Here is a 23280-nt window from a genome sequence, read left to right as displayed (position 1 = left end):
TACTCGCGTCTCTCTGACAACGACTCTCCTTCTTCCCTCTTCCACTTTGAAGGACCTTTGTCATTAGGTTGGGCCACCCAGACAATCCAGGATCATCTCCTTGCTTTAAGGTTGGAGGATTAGCACGTTAATTGCATCTGCAGCCTTTATCGCCCCCTTGCTCTGAAACGCAACCTATCCACAGGTTCCAGGATTAGGACGTGGACGTCTTTGAGGACCTATATTCTGCAACTTTGCCCAAAGCAGACAGGCTTTCTGCCGTGTGAAAGACATCGCTCCTTCATTCTAGTTCCCTCCTCCTTCTGCGCACAGTCAGCAGGGGTGGAGGAATTGAGCCTGTAGAGAGTGCCGAACTATCACTTAAATCTTGATACTGTACCTATACTATTTCCTGATATTAACACTCCACAAGGTACGTCATTTTATAAATTTTGCAATGAGAAGAATGAGGCTCATTGAGATGAGATTGAGCAACTTACCTGTGCTCACCCAATTAGAAATGGTAGGAATTTGGATCTAAATAGAGTTGTTTCTGACTCCAAATCCTGTAATTTCCACAATTCCCAGTTAAGAAATATCTGCATTTTACCAGGAATTAAAAGTCTGAAGCAAGCGCAGTGGATGAGTCTTTGATGCTAGGACATTGGTGATAACTTCCTGGTGGGCACACATATGACCGGCCTGGAGGCCTGTCACTTCATCCACGAGTTGAAAGGAACACGTTGAGGATCCACCACTCACCTCTCACTACCAGTTCCTCTCTAATTTCCTAGAGGCTGTTTTTTAAAATCTGGTGGGAAATTATTTTTAGGGCTAATACAAGCTAACATGCCTGAGCCCCGGGAGCTTGCTGGGCACTCTTCATCCAGGAGCTCATTAAACACTCCTGCAAATCTGGAGAAAGATGCAGACCCTCTTTGCAGATGAGGAAACTGGGCTGAAGGAGGTGAGTGACTTGCCCCAGCCAGGCAGTGACAGCGCAGAATCGTGTTCCCAGAACCAGGCTCCCGTCTGAAATCTCTGCCTGTTTACTTACTGGGGAATTTTCCTGGCAGGATACCACCTGAACAGGTGCGTGCCCCTGCTGGGCTGCTCATCCCGGAAGTCTATGGCACATACATGAAATCTCCTTCCAACGTGAGCAAACATCGTTTGTTCTAAAAAAGGCGTGATTACCAGTAACCGTTGCAGCTAGTTTTCAGAGAATGCCTCATGAAAATGTGGTGAAAATCTCGTCTGTGGTGGGTAAACGTCACTAGTTAGTAACCTAGACTATTCGCGGTATTGAGACCATGAGAATGAAAATCTCACCATTATCCCAAACATCTTTCCTGCCACAGTTACAATTTCTTCTTCACGGTCTTCCCGAGGCATGTCTAGCAAGGTGCCTGGGGTTTCCTCTCCATTCTGCGCTTCTGCCCACCATTCATGTAGAACTTTTAGTATTAGTTTTTCAAATAGTAAATAGAGTCTCCTACTAATTGTTTTTAATGACAATACAGGTTTTTTTTTAGCATATATTAAGCTGTAGGTCTTGATTTTTATGTGCTGACTAGAGAAAAAACAGAGTGTAGGCATTAACTTCAAATGCACAATTTGAGTTAATTGCAAAAACTATTGGTTTGTTGAATTTGTATTGCATAAAATATCTACCATAAGTTATGTTCTCAGAGGCCACCCAGGAATAAGACAGACCACCCTACTCTGTGCTGCAGCAGCCAGGGGTGCCTGGTCAGGATGACTCACACACAGTAGCAGTGGTCCAGGATAAACTCATTCCCTAGCATTGTCATCTGGAATATTGACTGCCTACACGCCAACTTCCCGGGGCAAATTAGTCATTTATTAGGAAAAAGTCCCCACTGAGGGGAAGAAGCCTTTAAGGAAAATCTATTCATTATGAACAGATATTATTTATTGTTTTGAGTCTAACAAAACACAAACTCCCTTTAATTTTCTGTTTGGTTGTCAGGGTTTAATAACTACTGGCCTTGCTGGCTGTTGGATGGAAAGGTGTGAATGTGATATTTTGCAGAGCATGGTTTTTGAGGATTGAGCTGATTTATGCAACTGAAAAGAAGCCAATTACTTGCTTTATGTGCTTCTCACATTTATCTGCTCCTGCTTATCCACATTAAGCTATCATTTCCTCTGTGACACATTGCATGGAACAGGTGTCTTCTGACTGCACGCACACTATATCTGCCTGTTCATATCAGTCCATGAGATGCAGAGGTATGCATGCTCAGCATCGCTCATCTCAGTCTGATAGCGGAAGCAAACACATCTAAGTGAAGGAAAACGGAGAGACATCAGCGTAGAGGATCCTGGACTCTGAGTGGTGGAAGCCTTTGGACCATCACTGCCATGAGAAGCTGTAAAGGAAGAAAAGTAATCTCTAAGGGATTTGCAGAAGGTGTGCACATATTTATTAACAAAAGTCAACACAACTCGGGTGACCATGAGAGACAGAGAGCAATAGCTCATTTTGGGACAGCCTGTTAGCCTGTCATTTCTTTAGCAGGGTACTGCCTGTAAATCCATTAGACTATTGCTTTAGATAGGCGAACACAGCCAGGCTCTCCAGACGCCCCCAAATTGTGGAAACTGAGAGTTCCCAAAGTTAGTCACCCATGTTAAGATGCTCACTTAGAGCAGGTTCCTTCCTGAAACGACTGTTCTCATTCTCCATGTCTTTTCCCGAAAATCACTGCTCGACGCAGGTCAGTCTCTAGTCAGGGGACTGACTTTGCTGTGACTCAGAAGTCCTGTTCCAGTAGATGTGTTTTCAAAAATCTGAGTGACATAATATTGTCTTTGTCCAAAAATTCTCAGATTTTAACGAGTTCCTGGGGTATTTCCAGTCTGGAGTAAATGCTGATGATGAAATACCTGAAGCCGTTAAAACTACTGGAGCTATCAGAGGCTTTCAAATTGGGTAAATGAATAAACCGATGTCATGTTAACACAAATATTTCATGGTGACACACAGATATTATGACCTTAAAGGCTTTTATCATGTTAATGCATGAGATTTACCACTTTCTGGGAAGTGAATGATAAATGGCAATGATGTTGGGTTGAATATTTCTGGTCGTGGTCTAGTTCTTAATTTTTCTAACATGAAATAAAATCCAGACTATGGCATGATACTACTTTGGAAATTTGACATCATTTTATAATATTTTTATAATTTTCATAATCACTTTGTAATTATTTTTCAGAATTTAAAAGCCCACCTTTGATCTTTTTAGAGTTGCTTTCTTTCAGCCTCTCTAGCCCCTCCTGCATTGGGCGCTGTCCCCAGACGGCAACATGTTTCTAGTCTTTAAGTCTCAACTGCAAGCAAGCCAGGGCTGTATTTGGAACTGGTAAAACTATGAACTTATCTAGCTTTTATTTTCAAGAAAAAATAGAAATTATATAAAAATCAAAACTATATGAAACATTAAGCAGAAAGTAGATAATTCTTAATAGATATTAAAAAGTAAATATCTATGTAAAATTTGGGCCCATCTTACAAAAAAGGCTTAATTGTGTATTGCATCTTTTATTGACTTCATGACATTTCTTTCTTTAAGCCACTGCAAATTTTAAACCTAGTCAAAACTCTGCTTTGTGTTTTAGAGAAATACACAGTTGTTAGGTTTCATTATGTTAAAATCTTTATGACTCATCCACCAAATGGAATTTTATAATAAAAGCCTATAACACATAGTTATTTAATCAATTATAGCTTAATGATTGTGGTTTTAATTTGCAAACTACAAAAAATGCACTATTTCGCTAACTTTTTATTTTGAGATAATTGTGCAGTTGTAAGAAATCCTACAGAGAGATCCCATGTACCCTGTTCTCAGTTACCCCCAGTGGTAACATCGTGAATAATTACAGAGCAGTGTTACAGCAGGAAAGGGTCGCGGATGCAAACCACCAACCTGAGCCAGATTCCACCGATTTTATACACAAGCACGAGTGTGTATTTAGTTCCATGCCGTTTTACCACATTTGTAGATTTGTGTGACCACAACCAAATCTACAGAATGTCCCCATCACGAGGATCGTGCCCGCTACTCCTTCACGGCACAGCCACCGCCCTCCCTGCCCTGCTCATTACACACTGCCAGATGCTAATCTTCGACACATCTTTGTAATCTTGCCGTTTCAAAAGGATGTACACACGGAATTACACCAAATGATTATGTTGAGATTGGCTTTTTTCATGTGGCATAATTTCCTTGAGATCCCTCCAAATTGTTGTGTGTATCATCAGTCAGGTCCTTTTTGTGCAAAGTCATATCCCATGTGATGGAGGTCTCACCATTTGTTAACTACTCCCCCTTTGAGGGACATTTGGGTTGTTTTCAATTATTACAAATAAAGCTGCTGTGAACATTCATGTACAGATTTTTGTGTGAATATTTTAATTTTCATTTCCCTGGGGGTAAATGCCAGAAAGTGCAATAGCTGAGTCACAGGGGAAGCCCAGTTTTAGATTTTTAAGAAACTGCTAAATTGTTTTCAAGAGTAGCTATACCATTTCACGTACACCAGCAATGTATGAATGATCCTGCCTCTTCGAATCTTGGCTAGTATTTGATGTTGTCACTGTTTTTCATTTGTTAGTCTGTTTGTTTTCGCCATTTTAATACGTGGGCAGTGATATCTCATTGTGGCTGTAATCTGCATCTCCCCAACGGCTGGGATGCTGCCCGTATTTTCATGTGCTGTCTGCCGTCTGTGCATCCTTTTCAGTGAAGCCTCTCCTCACATCTTTTGCTCATTTTCTAATTGGGTTGATTGCCTTTTCTCTTATGGCACTTTGGGAATTCTCTAAATATTCTAGGTGCTATCATTTGTCAGATATGTGGTTTGCAAATATTTCTTCCCAGTCTGTAGCTTGTCCTTTCATCCTCTTCACAAGGTCTTTCACAGAGCAAAAGTTCAAAATTTTGATGATGCACAGTTTATCAATTTTTCCTTTGATGCGTGGTGTTTTTTGATGTTAGGTCAAAAACTCTGCTTAGCCATAGATCCAGAAGATTTTCTCCCATTTTTTTCCTAAAAGTGTTATGGTTCCACATCTTATATACAAGTCTGTAATCAATTTTGAGTTAATTTCTGTATAAAGTGTGAAGTTTAGATTGAGGTTCACTTGTTTTTGTCTATGCTGTTCAATTGCTTCAACCCATTTCTCACCTTTGTCAAAAATCACTTGCCCTGTTTGTCTGGGGCCATATCTGGGCTCTCCCTTTGGTTCCACTAGTCTATGTGTCTCTGCTTCTTCCACAGCACAGAGTAAGGCTGAACACTGGCTACAGCGCTCCTCCCACATTTCTCTTTTCCCAATCGTTTTATGTATTCTAGGTTCTATTTCTTGCCATATAAATCTTAGAATATCCTTGTCTGTGTCTTACCTATGTCTAAGAATACTTTGAGGGAGTTTTATAGGAATTACACTGAATCTATAGATAAATTTTAGGGCAATTGACATCTTTACTATGTTGGATCTTTCAACCATGGACACAATGCATCTATGTATGTAGGTCTGTGATACTCCATCAACATTTTGTAAATATTAGGATATAGATACTGTCCATAGTTTGTTGGATTTAAGCCTAAGAATTTCATTTTCATTGGAGCAATTGTAAATGGAATTGTATTTTTAATTTCAGTGTCCTTGGGCCCATTTCTGGTATATAGAAATGCAGTTGATATTTGAGCGCTCGCTTTGTTTCTATATCCTGTGAACTTGCTGAACTTGCTTGTTAGGTCTCAGAGTTTTCTTGCCGAGTATCTTTGAGATTGTTTTGTGTACACAATCATGTCCACACAAAGAAAGACAGATTTAACTCTTTATTTCCCATTTGTATGCCTTTATTTCTTTTTCTTGCAATATTGCGCTGGCGAGGGCTTCTAGTATTGTGTCGAATAGGAGTGGCGACAGCGGACATCCTTGCCTTTTTCCAAGTATGAGAGAGAAAACATTGTATCTAATAGTTAAATATGGTGTTAGCCATAGGCATTTTCTAGATGCTCTTTATCAACTTGAGGAAATTCTCTTCTATTCCTAGTATGGTGAAAGTTTTTAACATAAATGCATGTTAGATTTTGTCAAATTCTTTTTCTGCATCAACTGATATGAGCATATTATTATTTTTTTCTTTAGACTTTTGGTCTGGTGGATTTTCAAATATCAAACAAGCCTAGAATATCTGGAACAAATTCCATTTGATTATGGTCTAAAATTCTTCTAATGTGTAATTGGAATACATTTGCTAATGTTATGATGAGGATTTTTATGTCTAAATTCATGAGATATGTTGGTCTATAGTGTTCCTTTTTGTATATGTGTTTGTCTGGTTTTGATTTAGGGTAAAATTTGACCATAAAATGTGTTTGGAAGTGTTCCTTCTTTTGTTTTCTGGAAGAGATGGTGTAGATTCAATGTTAATTCTTTTTTAAACACTTGGTAGAATTCCCTAGTTAATTATCTGGGCCTTGAGGTTTATTTCGGGGGAAACGTTTTAATTACAAATTCAGTTTCTGTAATGGTTATAAAACACTTCAGATTATCTTCAGATTTTCTTCTATCTTGGTTTCTCTTTGGTGCATTTTGGGATTCAAGGAATTGATTCATTTCTTCTGAAGTTGTGGAATTTATGAACATAAACTTGCTTGTAGTATTCCCATCATTTTAATGGCTGCAAGACCTGTGGTCACATCCTTGTTTAATTCTTGACTCGGTGACTGTCCTCCCCATTTATAACTTTGTTGATCTTTCTAGAAGACATTAATTATTGATTTATTTGAAGAATCAGTTTTTTTGTTTCATTGATTTTCTCTATTTCTTTCCTGTTTTCAATTGTCTTGATTTCCACAATTTTATTTATTTCCTTTCTTCTGCTTGCTTTGATTTATTTTGCTTTTCTTTTTCTATTTCTTAAGGTTTAAACTTAGATGATTGATTTGAGACTTATCCTCTTTTCTAATCTAAGCATTAGTGCTATAAATTTCCCTCTAAGCACTGCTTTGACTGCATCCAACATACTGTGATGTATTGCAGTCTCATTCGCATTCAGCTGTTTGGACTATGCACATTTAGGATTGTTGTTTCTTCATAGTGGATTCATCCAACAAAGAGAGGATTTTGTTTCTAGTAAATTTTTTTGTTTCTAGTAAATTTTTTTTTTGTTTCTAGTAAATTTTTTTCTTTGTTTCTAGTAAATTTTTTGTTCAGAAGTCTGCTTTATCTAATATTAATATAGCCATTGCTATTTTTAAAATATTAAAATCTTCATGGTATATCTTTTTCCATTCTTTTCTTTTAAAACTACTCATGCTGTATTTGAAGTGGGTTTCTTGTAAACAGACTATTGTTGGATCATGTTTTTTCCTCATCTCGTTATGCTAATCTCTGTCTTTTAAATGGTATATTTAGACCATTTGCATTCATGGTAAGTGTTGATATGGATATTTCTTCTTAAATTAATATTTTTGCTCTTTTTGGATAATTCCTTAAGGGACAGTGGCTCCTTATTTTGTCTGTCATTAACTTTTCATTTATCCTTGATGACCGCAGTCAGGTTTGGACACTGTCTGTTGCTAAGCCTGCCTCCCCTCACTGCTTCCTTGTATGACTTGCATTCTCATCACTCGAAAGCAAAGGGGAAGCAAGGTGTCTTAAAGGGGACACTGAGATTCTTTTGGGGGCTTAGTTTTTCTTGTGCTTCTTGTAGATTTTCAGCCACTAAAAAGCTTTTTCCATCCATTCCTCAGACCAAGGTCATAATATCTTCTTAAAAGAAAAAATGAAATAGCATGTTTTAGTGGTCTTGATGAAGAGCTTTTCTATTGAGTCTGAGATGAAGGGACAAGTGGTCCCCACCTCCTCATCTTGAGGAAGCATGGTTCCTTTTCTTAAATTTTTTTTCGCTGAGGAAGATTCACCCTGAGCTAACATCTGTTGCCAATCTTCCCGTTTTTGCTGAGGAAGATTCGCCCTGAGCTAACATCTGTTGCCAATCTTCCCGTTTTTGCTGAGGAAGATTCACCCTGAGTTAACATTTGTTGCCAATATTCCTCTATTTTGTATGTGAGCCACCGTCACAGCAAGGTCACTGCTAGACAAGTGGCGTAGGTCCACACCCAGGAACTGAACCTGGGCTGTGGAAGCGGAGTGCGCCTAACTTAACCACTAGGCCACCGGGCTGGCCTGGAAGCATAGTTTCTTAAAAGTTCTCCTAATAAAATCATCTCCAAATCTTCAGTTCCTAGACCATTTGTAACCTTCATCTGGGTAAGAGGCCCAAGGGTTATATAACTGAGTCTCAAAAGTTCCCTTTGAAAATTTCTCTGTGGTGGTCTAATATCTATCGTATCCTGGTGCTGCTGTGAAATTTTCCAATAAGGATAGGAAAGTGTTAGAGTCCTCTTCAGGGCACTCTGGGTCATTTTCCCAGGCTCTCTTCTCTTCTGAAGGAGTGATCTCATTCAGTGTGAGAGTTCTCATCAAATTTACATCTTTATTCTCAAACTCTGAACACTTAAAAAAATTCCTTAACTGAACACCTTTAAACAGAACTTACCCTCTCTCTCCAAACACCCACACGCTCACACACACACACTCTTACTTATGCTCATACTCACACACATGCTCACAGCCACATGTACATGCATACTTGTGCACACACACCCACATGCACACATGCGCACACTCACCAGATCTGCTCCCCCTCTGGTTTTTCTATCTAGATAAATGGCACCTCCATTCACTGTGGGATCCAAGCCAGGTGCTTGGGACCCTTGCTTACCCCCTTCCATTACCCTTCCCATTTCTAACATGTGTACATGTTGATATGTTCTGCTATTTAAATCTCTGTCAGACTCATCCTTTTCTCTTCATTCCCTTTTCCACATCATTGCTAATTTTTAGTAAGCCACTATAAGAATATTCACAACTAGTTTATCTGACTTTGCCTCTCTTTCATATGGCTATCAGGCTAACCTTTTGAAAAAATTAATCTCACAATTGTTTTTTCACTCCCCATGCCTTAAAATCAACTATAGGATACTTATACATGTGTTGTATCACAGCTTTTCCTCATTTCAATGCTACTTATTTCTCCATCTTGTTCTTCCCAGGATGCTTCATTCTACCTCGTACAAAACGTTGACAATTCTACAAACTACCTTCTTTTTCATCTCCTGTTTCCTTTGTCCATATTATTTAGATATGCTCTTTACTTCCTGATGGATGGCTGCTGCTTTGCCCAAACTTTAGTGTCCTGGGTGGAATTGACCACCTTTCCTTTTTAGCCTCCTTGGTATCACTCCTCTCCATATGACATTTATCACACGAAATCAGTTCATTGATTTATATTCCTATCTCCACTACAAGACTGTGAGCTCCTTCACAGTGGGAACAGATGGTTTCTACTATTGAAGAATTAACTGTTAGCCCAATAACTGTGTGTTACTAATGAATGGCTGGAAGGAGAAGGACGACGCTATCATTGGACTTGAAGAACTGTGAAACTAGAGTCTTTGAAAACTTTGATCATAAAGTCCAAACTGAAAAATGCAACTTATTCAACAGTTTTTGTATTTATAATGGAGACACACATTTATCCTATCAGCAAAATATCTAAAATGGCTCAGTTACATATTTCAGGACAATCTAGAAAGTGCCCGGCTCTGGAATCCTGAAGTAGGAGTGTAGATGTTGGGAAGGTCAGACACAACACACGTCCTCAGGCTAACAAAGACAGTCATTGCATTGATAGTAGTATCATTGAGCAAATCTGTGTGCACATCTGTGTCTATCATCTCATGAAGTCCACACAACAGTCCCCAGAGGTGGGCACTACTGTTATCTCCATTTGGCAGCTGGGTAAACTGAGGCTTAGAAAAGTGAAATAACTTGCTAAATGGCAAAGTAAGTTTGTAAGTAACACCACTGGGTCCAAATCCATGTCCATCTGATTCTATAACTGAATTCTTTGACTTCAGTAACAGGGAATGATGGTTTGAAGTATTAACCCATGTATTTTCTTTTTGTGAAAATATCGTTTCCTCCTTCCACGCAGCCCTTGCAACGTTAAGACCAGGTGTAGGGGCTGACTCTTCTTTCCAGTGGGGAAGGTGGTATAAACCATGTAGAGCCATGAAATTACTGCTTAACTTTGAATTTCAAAGCAGACTTGAAAATTCCACGGCAAGGTCTAAGGTTTGGAAATCGAGCTTTTAAGAGATAAAAATGAGTTTTCTCAAGACTCTCAAAGCAGAATGGTTGCCAGCCTTGAGGGCAAACTTGGGAGTAGGAAGGAGGAATTCAGGATGGAGAGCTCACGACTCTCAGGAGGAGCAGCAAAGCTTACGGACAGGAGAGAAGAACAGTGGCTGGTTATCCTTGTTTTATGATTCAACTTGGTGTCTTCCAAGGTGAGTGGGTGGCTTTGAGGAATCTTAAAGATGCCAGGACCAGTGCCTGCTTACCAGGACGTATCCCGGGAAACTGAGCCACCAGGATAAGTGTCTCATTCCAGCTGGAGCAGTAGGATCAAGGCAGGTGCCTAAGGGTGGGATCACAGGTCCTGCACACTCCAGATGTTGAAAAATCAGCTCAGAGCTCTTGGCCTCCAACAATGTGGTGGAAACACTGACAAGTCTGTGGGGCCGACTGATCTGTGGTTGACTTAAGAAGGCCCTGTAGAGGCAATGTAAGGTCCATGGTCATCAGCAACCAGCGTCAGCAAAAGATTGCTCTCCACTGCCCCATGACGTGTGGCACCAGCCTACTCAATAGAAAACCAGTGCAGGATGCCTAGGCACGTGGGGTGACAGGCTATATTGGAGGCGATGCACTGCAGGTGAGCCAGGGTTGCTAGTGTGGGGATGAAGTCTTCACCTAGAGGCGGTGGGAGGACCAGATGCATGCAAAAGGCATGTGGGAAGGAGGAGGTAGAGAGGAGAGTCCTCGAAAGGGAGCGAGACCCTGAGAGGCTGGAATAGGAAGGACAGTGATCCCTTTCACTGGCAAGATCAAGGGTTTCCCACTCTTACTGAGAATAGGGACTCAATGTGAAGGAGAACTCATATAGAAAATAACAAAAGTTATCTTCCTTTTTTTTGTCTTTGCACACAGCAGATCTGTAACAAGGAGATGCAGTTTTTTTTTTTACTGGTTAAGGTATAAATAAATATGATAAACTATCTTCACTACCACGCAGCCAGCAGACCACAGGAGAACTGAACTGATGCAAAGTGGTCCTCCAGTACTCCTGTGGTGCAGAGAGCTGGGTAGCGGGGAGGTGGGCGAGCTAAGTGGGTAGAGGAGGAGGAGCATGTGCTGGGGAGCCCCCGGCAGGGCAAGGCAGCAGAGCAAAAGGAACACTCGTGCGTTACCTCCATTTGTAGACCTCCAGGACACAGCAAATAATGAAGAAAGAAATTAAAAACAAAACCCAACCATGCCTGGCCGCAGAAAGGTCAGGCAAAATGCTCACTGACTCAGCGTGGGAGAAGCTCGTCAGTCCTCACTCAGGACTTGTTCACTATCCCCGTCCTCGTGTTTCTAACACATCTAGTTGCCATGTTTCCAAGCACGGAGGAGACTGAGAAGCTGTGAACTAGCACAGCAGTGAGAGTGTCAGAGGTGGAACGATAACTAGTGATCACCAGCAGCCGCCCCAGCCCCGCTCTGCACGCCACCCACCCCGCAAAAAAAGAAAGAAGGCTTAAGCGGGCAGACAAAAACTATAAACTGCAAAGTCTAGACTCGTTGACTGCATCACTTTATAACGACATGATTAAATTGTGTTCCGGAGCATCTATTTGAGGAGGCAGGAAAGCGTGTGCCTCATTTAAGAAATCCTTCACAAAGCACCTTTGGAGGAAAAAAAAAAAAAAGCTTTAAAGTTTAAGTGATCAGGAAAATTCATTTATATCCAAAAACCCATTCTGCCACAAATAAACGAGTGTTCCTGGATGCGCCTGCGCGGGCCACACATGCTCTGCGTGCACATGCACGCACGTGTGCAGCGAGCGCTCCGTGCCAGTGAATTAGTGCACGGAACCTGTGGTTAAGCACTTAATGAGGGGCTGGGAGGATTACTCACACCGCGTGCACACGCGCCTGGACCTCCGGGTGTTCATTTTTGTAGCACATTATGCGCAGAGCCTCCCCCGCTCTCCGCCCCTCTAGGAAGCTCACTTCTTCTGAGATTTGGATGAAGACAAAGAGTTTCCGACACATCGCGAAAACAGCTCCTCCCTGAGAAACGCCGGCGTTGCAGCAGCACGACCAGTGGCTGGGGGTTCTGCGCGCGGCTCCCACAAAGAAGGGGCAGAGCTGGAACCACAGCGGCTGCTCGGCCAGGGAGAGATGGGGCAAAACGATTCTAGTTTCCTGAGAAGGAAGGGGGCAGCAACTCATTTGTGAAATCCAGTTGTGAGCCTGTGGGGGCGTGATCTTTCTTTGGGGGCTTGGAATTTGTCTTCTCCCACCTCCAAGTGAATAGAGATGTTTGCTTAGAATGAAAAATGACACCACTTTACGTAAAATGCGTGTAGTATGAAGGAAAAACCACGGAAATCTGTATTTACGATTATTATAAAACTACCTGGAAATGAGAAGGGGTGCCTGGGTCCAGGGCAAGGGCTGTCATTCTTAAAGATCCTATTTCTTCCCAGATATGAATCCTTGACCAAGAAGGGAAATGCGTGTTGACGGAATGAACGGTGGGGCTCAGAGAAAGCAGAGCTGATGATACCACCAAGGAGCTGTCTCGGGCTTGAGGGTGAGAACCACCTGTCACATCCTCGTCTCACGTTTTCAGTATCAGTTGCATCATATCTTGGGTCAGCTGATGACACACAGATTGTCACTGGCTCAATATGTTTGAGCCAAACCTTGTTGGAATGCTTGTCACGTGTCTCCCTGGGACCTGGGATGGGTCAGCTCACACCGACACTCCTGGCAGCCCTCGCAGTAGAAAGCCTCTCGTGGCGCCTGTACCCAGGGTGCTGCAACGTCGAGTTAATTAATCTTCCCGAGGCTTTCTAAAATCGGATAACAGGCCCACACATGGCAATCATTATTATTATTATTTAAAAAGTGAGTCTCTGCCAGGAAGTTGCCCCAAGCTCGCCCAACTCTGATTATGACGCTAATTACAGTGATTATACCGAACAGAGACATGTGATTGCTACCTATCCCCGCGGCCGCCCTAGGATGAACGCAGGGGCCGTGAAGACAGAGCAGCCCTAGCCTGCGCTCCGCGTGGGGGACCCTGACCCACGGCCCCGCTCGTTAGCATCTCAGGTCAGTGGGACAGTGGCTCTTCAATCATTACCGCCATCCCCTGCTTCCACGCATGGAGACAAACGATGTGCTGCTGGGGAGGTCGGAGGTCAGATATGAGTGGTGCCGTTGCTGGGGTGCGTTTACAGGCAGTGGGGTCACTGGTGGGGCAGGCCTTTGTGGCAATCTGTGTGTGCAGGCAAACTGTTCTGAATGCGCCGAGCATGACACCTACTGTGTTTTTGTTTTCTCCTTGCAGCTGGAGTGCACGCAACAATTTTTCTTTTCTCTTTCCCTTTGGTGCAGGGTGAGGAGAGGGTGGTGATGCTTTCTGGTTCCTTGTCTGAAATTCCAAGGCTCCCGTTCATAGCAAGGAGGGACCCCCTCTTCCAACATCCCCTTCGCCCTGCCTGGAGCCCTCCACCACTAATACAGCTCGGGAGGCTGGGAGGGGTCCCACGTCTCTGCCACCTTCCAGTTTGCCACGGGCAGCCTCTGAAGACTGACGGCTGAAGTGCCCAGTGCCAGTGTAAATGAGCCCCATTCATTTCCTGCCGCTGGCATATGGCATGTCATTGTCCTCGGTCACCGAGGCAGAAGTGATGCAATTTGTTGGCATGTCCTGCCCCAGCACAGACTATCCACCCCACTGAGCCCCCAAGAAAACAACAGAAGCCGTGAAAGGGCAGCCAAAACCTTCACAGCTTCATCATGCATGCACACACAGCCCAGGGACGAGAAATAATGCGTCCTGTTTCTGTGCCTGCGGAGGAAAAGGAGGGGAAAGGGGCCTCTTAGAACTTCTCACCTCTCCCTCTGTCTCTCTGCCTTTCTCTGTGTCTCTCTGTCTCTTTCTCTGTGTCTCTCTCTGTCTCCCTCTATCTCTCTTCCTCTCTGTCTCTAAGTACAGAGAATATCCTAGTCATTGATAGTTAAGGAAAGCATTCTCATTTAGAAGTCTTTCTTTTGTACCTCTTCTTGTTCTACTTTCCATTCCTCCCAACAAAACAGAACACAACAAACAAGAAAACCATAAGGATTTAAATGCATCTTCAATGATAGGAAACAGAATCTACCTAATATGATTCATACCCAGAAAATATGGAGCCTTAGAAAAGGCTCCAGTAATTGTTTCATTAGAAAAGGAAATAAAGTTGATGCATCATATTGGGCCAACATATCGATGAAGAGTCAAAATGGAAGGCTACATTGCAAGGTTTTAATAAGATTTACATCCCATTGGAGTTTAGGTTTTACAGAAAAACATTTTGAGTGTCTGAAGCCAATTTGAAAATAGGCAGAAGTGTTTTGTTCCATATGGTTTGAATTTTCACAACAGTGATAATAACATCCTAAAATCCAAGCCTGATGTGATCTATCCCATAATAGATTTGAGCAGGACCTAATGATTCACATGTTGTAATGGCACAGACTATCCTTGTGTATGCTGTTTTGTTACTGAAGCATATTTATGGGAGAACAGAATCCCAGCTGAGCCTGCTCCATCACTCCTGCAAATGAAGACAACTGCCACATATCAACACATGGCTAAAGTTAATATTGTGAAAAATAGGAGCCATTTTAATGGATCAAGTGGGCCCGTGGACCCCTGCTTGCCTCGTTCATTTAGAATGCCGATAGGATCTGTATCCAGTAAAACCATCTTTCTCATTTCCATTATCACCTATCTGAGAACAAGTTGTTTGAGAAGATTCTGAGATGTCTTCTAGCTCTGAAATTCTTTAATTTGCTACGTCGACAGCTCATCCTCTCCATTTGTTAATAAAGGAGTGGGGCCCTAGCATTCTGCACCGGTTGGACACTGCTGCTCTGTCAGGGAAGACTGGTTGCGTCGGTGTTGGGTGCCAAATGACCTGTGAATCTTATGGGAACTGGGAAAAATGTACTAACACATGTAGCAGTCATTGAAATGACTCATAATTCAAGAGATGAAGTTGGGATCTGAGACCAAAAGCCAGCTTAAGGCTTATTTGAAAAGCCAGTTGTTGAGTGCAGGCACCTGTTAGCTGCCCTACACTGCAAGTCTCTGTAGGTCTGGGGACACATCTCTCTACCTCATTAATATCACAGTGAGTGGAACTGCCTGCAGAGAAGCAAGTAACAAAGACACGTTGATGAATTTACGTAGATATATTTACCTCCGGAGATTGGAGGACAAGGTAAAGCAATTAATTTTAGCTTACCAGAGTGAACAGAGGAATAGAACATCGCAACTTACATTCTAGGAAAGTCAAAGAGTCTTCCAGATTACAAAACAAGTAAAAATTTCTCTCCATTTTGTGAAAGGTATTTCAGTTCAATTTTATATGCTCGATTTTTACCTTAAGAAGAGAGGAGCAAATTGAGAAGGGAAGATAAATGAAGATGAACTATATTCACCACCTTTAAATTGTAGAGTGTAGTTATAGACAGGAAGAAAAAGGAAACAAAATAAATATTCTTTGAGTGCTCACTGTGTGTTCTGAGTACTAGGACACAGCCGTGAGCAACACAGACCGCGGTTCTTTTCCTCGAGGAGCTTGACGTCTCGTGAGTGGAGGAGACCTCTGCTTTCGGGAAGATGGACTAGAGGCATTTTTCCCTCTCTCTCTCCTTCCCCTAAAAATGAAACTAAAAACCCTGGACATTACACATAAAGCAACCCTAAGAAGCTTCTGACAGGTGGAGGGAAGAAGGCTGGCAGTCTGGGGACCTCGGGACCCAAGGAAAGGCTCGGTGACCAAATCCTGGGTTTTCTTTTGCTTCATGCATCCCAGGTTTAGAGGTGAAGAACCAGTTACTCAGAAACACCAATGGGTACAGACAAAAAAACCCTACAAACCAACAGAAGTCTGCTCTCTGGCAAAAGGACCGGGAAAGGGGCTACCTGGCAGGACAGACAACTTTCAGACCATGGCCACCCTACTCCAGCAAACAATGCAGAAAACTCTTGCCCTCTGCATCCCCACCAGCAAAGAGGGGGGACCCCAGACCCCACCATTGCCATGCTGTAGTGAGGCTCCCAGGCTCCCGCCAGTGTGGCCTCAGAGAAGGTCACGGGGGAGATGAGACTTGGGTCCCTGCTGGCCTGGAGAAGCCCCTTGGCCTTGCAGGGTCAGCAGAGACCATGTGGGGAGCAACGACGTGGTGCCCCACTCCCCACAGCCTAGTGGAGGGTCAGGAGCATCCTCACTCCCAGTGTAATGGGGGCAGAGCCCTTCCCAGCAATGGCGTCATGAGGCCATGTGGGGAGCAGGAACTCCCACCTCCACCAGCTGTCACCCAGACCTCCCCGTCCTCCATATCAGTGGGGCCGAGCAGGGAAGCTGGACTCGAGCCACCCCTGGCATGATGAGGCCCCTCCACTTGCCTGCCTGAGCAGTCCTCCAGAAAGCCGCCTGGGACAACAGGCTTAATAGGATCCAGAGTATCATAACATATGTGAATTTGTCCAGGTTTCATTCAAAAGTCACTCATCACATCCAGGGCCTGGAAGCTCTCGAACTGAATGAACAACCCTGAGAGACAGAGATGTTAGATTACCTTCAATGGACAAATGGACAAACAAACTGTTGTGCATCCACACCATGGAACACTACTTAACAATAAAGAGGACCATACCATTTACACAGGCAGCAGCCTGGTGGGTCTCAAGGGAACTGCGCTGCATGGAAGAGGCCACCCCCAAAGGTTACATACATTTAAATAATCCTGTTTATATACCATTCTTTTTTCCCCTCTTTCTTTGCTGAGGAAGATTCACCCTGAGCTAACATCTGCTGCCTATCTTCCTCTTTTTGTATGTGAGCCACCACCACAGCATCACCACTGACAGATGAGTGGTATAGTCTGTGCCAGGGAGCCAAACCCAGGTCTACAGAAGTGGAGCGTGCCAAACTTGACCACTAGGCCACTGGGGCTGGCCCTACACACTGTCCTTAAAATTACAGAAGTATAGGGATAGAGAACAGATTAGTGGTTGTGGGTTAGGTTTTGGTGGGTGGGTGGGAAAGATGGAGACGTGTCAGGTGGACCTTGGTGGTGATGGATGTTCTGTGTGTGGACTGTGCCAGGGTCGGCATCCTGGCTGTGAGATTTGTAAGAAGTTACCATGGGGGAAGCTGGCAGAGTATACACAGAATCTCTCTGTACATTTCTTACAATTTCACGTGAATTTACAGAGATCTCAATGTAAGAACCAGGTACCAGACAGGACATTGAATAGTTGGGCAACAGAACAGATGCTTCCTTGTCCTCATGGAGTTTGCTGGTTGGTGGGGCAGGCGGGTATTAAACACCATGCCCATGAATGTGTAGCCCTAAATTGTGATGCAAGCTATAAAAATCAGAATCTTAAGGAAGACTAATAACAACTCATACTATAGATGAGCATTGTTCTCAGTAACTTGGACCATGAGAAGGAAGAGCTGAGCAAGCCTCTGGGCTCAGGAGACGAGTGCAGAGGCCCTCAGGTAGAAAGACCTGATGGTAGGGTGGGTGCTTTGTCCCCCAGGATGCGGGAGTGGCCCTTGGCATTCAGGGAGTAGGGTTCTGATGACTTTGGGATCACGGTGAGAGTTTTAATCAGCAGGGGAAACTCTTGAAAGGTTTAAAGCTGCTGAGTGACTTGTCTAGATTTATATGTAAGTAAAAATTGCCCTGGAATCCCTTGGGAGTTTGGGTTGAAGAGGGGCAAACTTGGAAATTAGCAGATTAATAGAAGGCTGCATCAGTACACAGAGGGAGCCAATGGGGCACGGACACAGGTAGGGGCAGCAGAGATGCACAGACAAGGAAGGTCTGAGGAGGCGCATTGGAATGGAGAAGGGGCAAACGGGGTGGAAAGGATGATTCCCAAGTTTGTGGGCTGAGCTGGCCAGAAGATGAAGGTACCAAGTGCAGATTTCCTGCTGGACGTCAGATGGTGCCAGTCGTTTTATGTGGGTGTTAATATGATGTTGAGGAGCAGAGTGTTTTGATAACTTGTATGCTCCCCTTTACGTACAATTATCCCTAAAACCGGACAATTCTCATATATTACCTTTTGTGTGTCATGTAACCCATGCATTTATCTTCATCCTTAAGATAGTGTTTGTCTGCTTTTAAACAGAATCATTCAAATATATGGAGTTTGTCATTGTAAAATAATTGTATAAATGTATTTTTTAGATATATGGTAGAATACATGTTGGAGTATTAAGCTACTGGTTTTCTGAATTCTTTTACTTGACCTGGGAAATGTTTCTCTCTCCCTGAGTGCCCACTCCTCCCGCCCAGACAGTCATACACAGACCATCCACTGTAGAGACAGAAAAAAGGCCTGGACCCTTGGTTCTTCAGGTAAAAGGCCGTGGTCCAAGGGTAACTTGGGCAAATTTGGACTCATATCCACAGAGAATCTTTTCCCTCCTGCACACCAAATAAATGATGCTGTTTTCCAGAGAAAAGATGAGATGGGTGTAGAACCCACAAATAGGGTCACAGTGAGAGCCCTCAAGTCCTAGTAACCACAACCAAGGGCCAGCTCAGCCCCTGTCAACAGTCATTCCCCATCTGACACCACCGGTCAGTACCTGGGACCCTCGTAAGCCCTCCTAGGGCTGGAAGTACAACCTGGAAGTCTTTGCACAGGTGATCCTGTGTGCTGCCTGCCCAGAGCCATCCTTCTTGGCACCTGCTGTTCTGGTGAAATTACCAACAGAACCCCATTCACTCTAAAAAGTGTCATGATTGAGCCAATAGATTATATGGCCACTCAAGGAGACTGTGAAAGGACACCTCCTGGCTCTCGACCAAAGCAGGAACTAGATGGAACCAGCCCGAGATTGCCTGCGAGCCAAGATGTGGTAGAACACACACCCCACCCCTGAGACCCTCGCAGCAACGTGCATTAGCATTTCAGAGAGCTGCAGAACTTACTTGCTGAGAGAATATACTCCTAACAATTTCTTTCTTTCCATTCACAAAATTTGACTTAGAAAGTTGAATGGTATGCCTATTAGAAAAATTCCACTGTCTTGCATACTGAACCACACAATGAAGTGTTAACTTCTGAGAGTGTCTAGTAGTACACAACAGTACATCTAAAGCCATCTTTTATTAAGAAAGCATGAACACTGAATTTTGTTTATCCAGGTGGTATGCTGGGTGCTAGAGATAGAAAGCTGCCCAAGACATGCTCCTTGATCTGAAAGAACCCAGAGATTACGTAAAAGAGAAGTAGAAGTAAATACACAATTATCATGACATCTTGAGAACAGTAAGTGAAGGATGTGTTAGGAGAATATAGGAAGCTGGGGTTCACAGAACAGGTAAAATTTTAATTTAATCCTACATATAAGTAAGAGTTGCCCACAAGAAAGCATGGGAACAGAGAGGTGCCAGAAAGTCCAAGTTGAAGGCATAGTTTTGAGATGAGAACATGCTGAGTTCTGGGAACTACCTGGCTTTGGGGATGCCTGGCAGATGGGGTGTGTGGAGTGTGGGGTGGGGAGTGCAGGATAGAGGTGGAGGAGATATGACTGGGGATTTGAAACAGGATGAAGTTGGGGAGGGCCTGTCAGCCACTCTCTGGAGTGGGGACATCATTCTGAGACAGTGGGCCCCAGAGGATGTTTAATATGGGAGTTGTCTGATTGTATCGTAGAGGCTCCATCTTGTTTGTCTCCAAGATGTTCTTGCAGAGCAACACTCCCAGGATGAAAAGCATCCTGAGATCAACAGCATTTCTTTGGAAATACGGAGCTTCACATTAGGGCTTCACATTTGACCATCCGTGCAGTTAAGACTCTGCTTAAGTTTCCAAAATTATTTCCTTGCTCAGTCTGCTTTTTCCCCTTGAATCTTGTGAAGGAGTTGTGCAGAACATGGGTGTGGACAATGCTGGTGTGGAGAATGGACCGGTCAGGGAAATCAGAGATAGGGGAAAAAATGGTGATCTGAGCTAAAGTGGTGAAACATAGGACCGACTGGAGAGTTACACAGCAAGCGGAGTCGATAAGAACAGGTGAGAAATTGGATCTGAGAGGAAGAATTAGGACGACCAGGTTTCTAGTTTGAGAGGCTGGGTCGTGTCATGCCCAGAGAGGAATGAACGGGGGTGGGGAGGCTGGGGGGAGGAGAACTGGGCTTGGATCCTCACCCTTCTATTTACTAATTATTTGGGTATTATGGAGTCTTGTTAATGTTCCTATGTCTCAGTTTCTTCAACTCTACACTCGGGACAACGATAGTCATCATTTCATACGATTGTTGGGAAGGGTAAATGAGATAATGTATCTGAGGTACACAGCACAGTGAATAGATTTGAATATAGTAAGTCTTCAATAAATGATAGCAAATATTACTGTTATTTCTCCCACCAACTCGTTTTTCAACTTTCCTGGGCCTCCATCCCTGGATTCTTTTACTTTCTCCTTAAATAGTTGTCACTGTTGCCTTCAGGTCCTTTCCAGCTGCGCCTTGATGGTGCACTCCGTCACTTGGACCACACTCTTGCCAACAGTGCAACTGTGGACGAGACTCAACCCGGATCATCTCCATAATCTACCTGCTCCCTGACTACACCAGAGCTCCTGAGAGCTGCTGAGACCATGATGTAAATGTAGACTGATGATAAGTTCAGAGCTGCCGAGTTCAACGAGGCCCTCAAGTGATGAGGAGTCTCTCCAGTTTTCTCTAGTCAGTTCTCACCCATTCTTCAACTCCTCCATATTCCACACACACCTGAGCCTCTCATCTCCATCGCCACCTGCTACAGATACGATCTACTATTTCACACAGAGAATGGAAAGGATTGCACCCAACTTCCCAGCTGCAACCCACAGCAGACCGCTCTCTGCCCCAATGCTTCCTTTACTTCCTGTGGGAGGTGGGCTCCACTTCCTGTCTGAGCCTGATCTCGTGAATGGAAACCTGGTCCTTACATTTCCTCAGGAAGCTCATTCTCTCTCTCTGCCTTTATCTTTACTTTTTCTTTTCCATTGGCTTTCCCCCCCACCAGAAACTTTCTTATCTGAAAGCAAATCTTTCTTATCTGAAAAAGAAATAAATTGAGCAGACCTCCATTCTTGATGAAGATGGAGTAACAGGAATCTGATTTACCCTCCTGCTAAAACAACCAAAAAAAATGACAAAATAAATGGGGAAACAGCACAGAAGACATTGAACCAAAGACAGCAATTGCTTAAGGATGGGAGGCCAGAGAGGTGAGCCCTGTGGTCACCCCAGGTTCTTGCCTGGAGAAAGTCTCCTGGACACTGCACAGGAGGGGAAACCCAGTGGGACCCTGGTGGCCACCTTGGATTGAGGGGCAGAGCTGGGCATCCAGAAAGACAGAAAGCTGGAGTTGGCAGGCAGAACCCTGGAGGGGAGAGACAGCAAGAGACCTGTGGATCACAAGGATCAGCACAGTGCTGATTAGCTTCAGCACATGCACTTGGAAATCCCTGAGGCTGGAGAATGAACCACCTGAAAGGACCAGAGGGAGTGGTGCCATACCTCACACGGGGCTGGGAGTGTGCCTGTTGCCTAAGGCCATCAGTTAGATTTCTAAGAAGGGTCTTGCCTCCGCCGTAGGGAAGAATTAACCCTAGCCCAATCATAGCTACAAAAGCCAAAGTCCTTCAGAAAATCCTCCATCAAACTAGAAGAGACATTCCTCAACCTGATAAAGGACATCTATAAAGCACCCACAGCTCACATGGTACCCGATGGTGAGAGACTGAGACCTTTCCCGCTAAGACCAGGAACAAGGCAAGGGCGTCTGCACCCACCACTGCTGTTCAACGTCATGCTGGAGGTTCTGGCCAGGGCAACAGGAAAGAAAGTGAAATAAAATGTATTCAGGCTGGATAAGAAGAAGTAAAACTATCTCTATTTGCAGATGACATCATTTTGTGTACGGAAAAACCTAAGAAAGCCACAAAAAACTATAAAAGCTAATAAATGAGTTCCTCGAGGTTGCCAGATACAAGATAAATATACAAAAATTAAACTTCTGTGTATTAGGTGACAATCGAAAAATGAAGTTAAGAAACAGTTTCATTTTTAATGGCAACAGGATGTGTTCTGGGATTAGGATGCTAGTATGGGGGCTCAGGGTGCCTGCGAGGTGCAGGGAAAGTCAGTGAGGGAAAGCACCGGGCTGCAGGCTGTGAGCGGGGTGGCTGGAGTCAGGGGCTTGGGCATCTGAGGACTTGGTGACACCATGATGAGAGGAACATGAGAATGTGAGAGCAGGGCCCAGGGTGCACACAGTCTTGATTCAGCATACCTGGTAAGGTGCCACAGAGAAATAAAGTGACACTGTCCCAGGAAAGTATACAGGGAATGGGAGCTGCTGAGGTATCCAGTTGGAACAGTTGCCCCACTGATTTTTTCAAAGTTTAAGAAAATTTTTGAATGATCTTTATTGTAGTGGGAAAAAAAAAGCTAAGTGAAAATCTTAGCCAGAGTCCAGATTTTATGTTTTCTTTCATTGTCTAGGTTCTGCTTATCCTTTCTACTGCCTCCCATTGAAATTTCTACTTAGTAATTATTCTCAACATAAGTTATTTTCACTACAATTGATCTATATTCATTGTAGAAAAAAATTTTAAAAAACGAAGAAAAAAGAAGAAAAATCGCTGGCTACACACTCTATGCCTCTCAGATATGTATTTATGTACTGAACAATTACATGCTGAACTTGCCAGTGAAAAAGAGCAATGTTTTTGATTTTAATTGAGGGAGATGGACAATGAAAAATAAAATATATAAACAAATAAATAGAAGATAATATTCAGTATGCATTTCAATAACTGTACATTTCTTAATTGCAACTCTGTTGCTAAGGTGTTTTGTCTTCTTTCATATGTTTAGTTTGATGCTTTTCAATATTTACATAAAAAATATGGCAAAGTCTCAGCGACTTATTACAAAATGAAGTAATAATTCCAATAAAAGTGTAAATGATTAACTATAAAAGTCCATTTCTC

This window comes from Equus caballus, chromosome 8, assembly GCF_041296265.1.
Source record: "Equus caballus isolate H_3958 breed thoroughbred chromosome 8, TB-T2T, whole genome shotgun sequence".
In the NCBI taxonomy this organism is placed as follows: Eukaryota; Metazoa; Chordata; class Mammalia; order Perissodactyla; family Equidae; genus Equus; species Equus caballus.
This window is presented reverse-complemented; position numbering follows the sequence as displayed.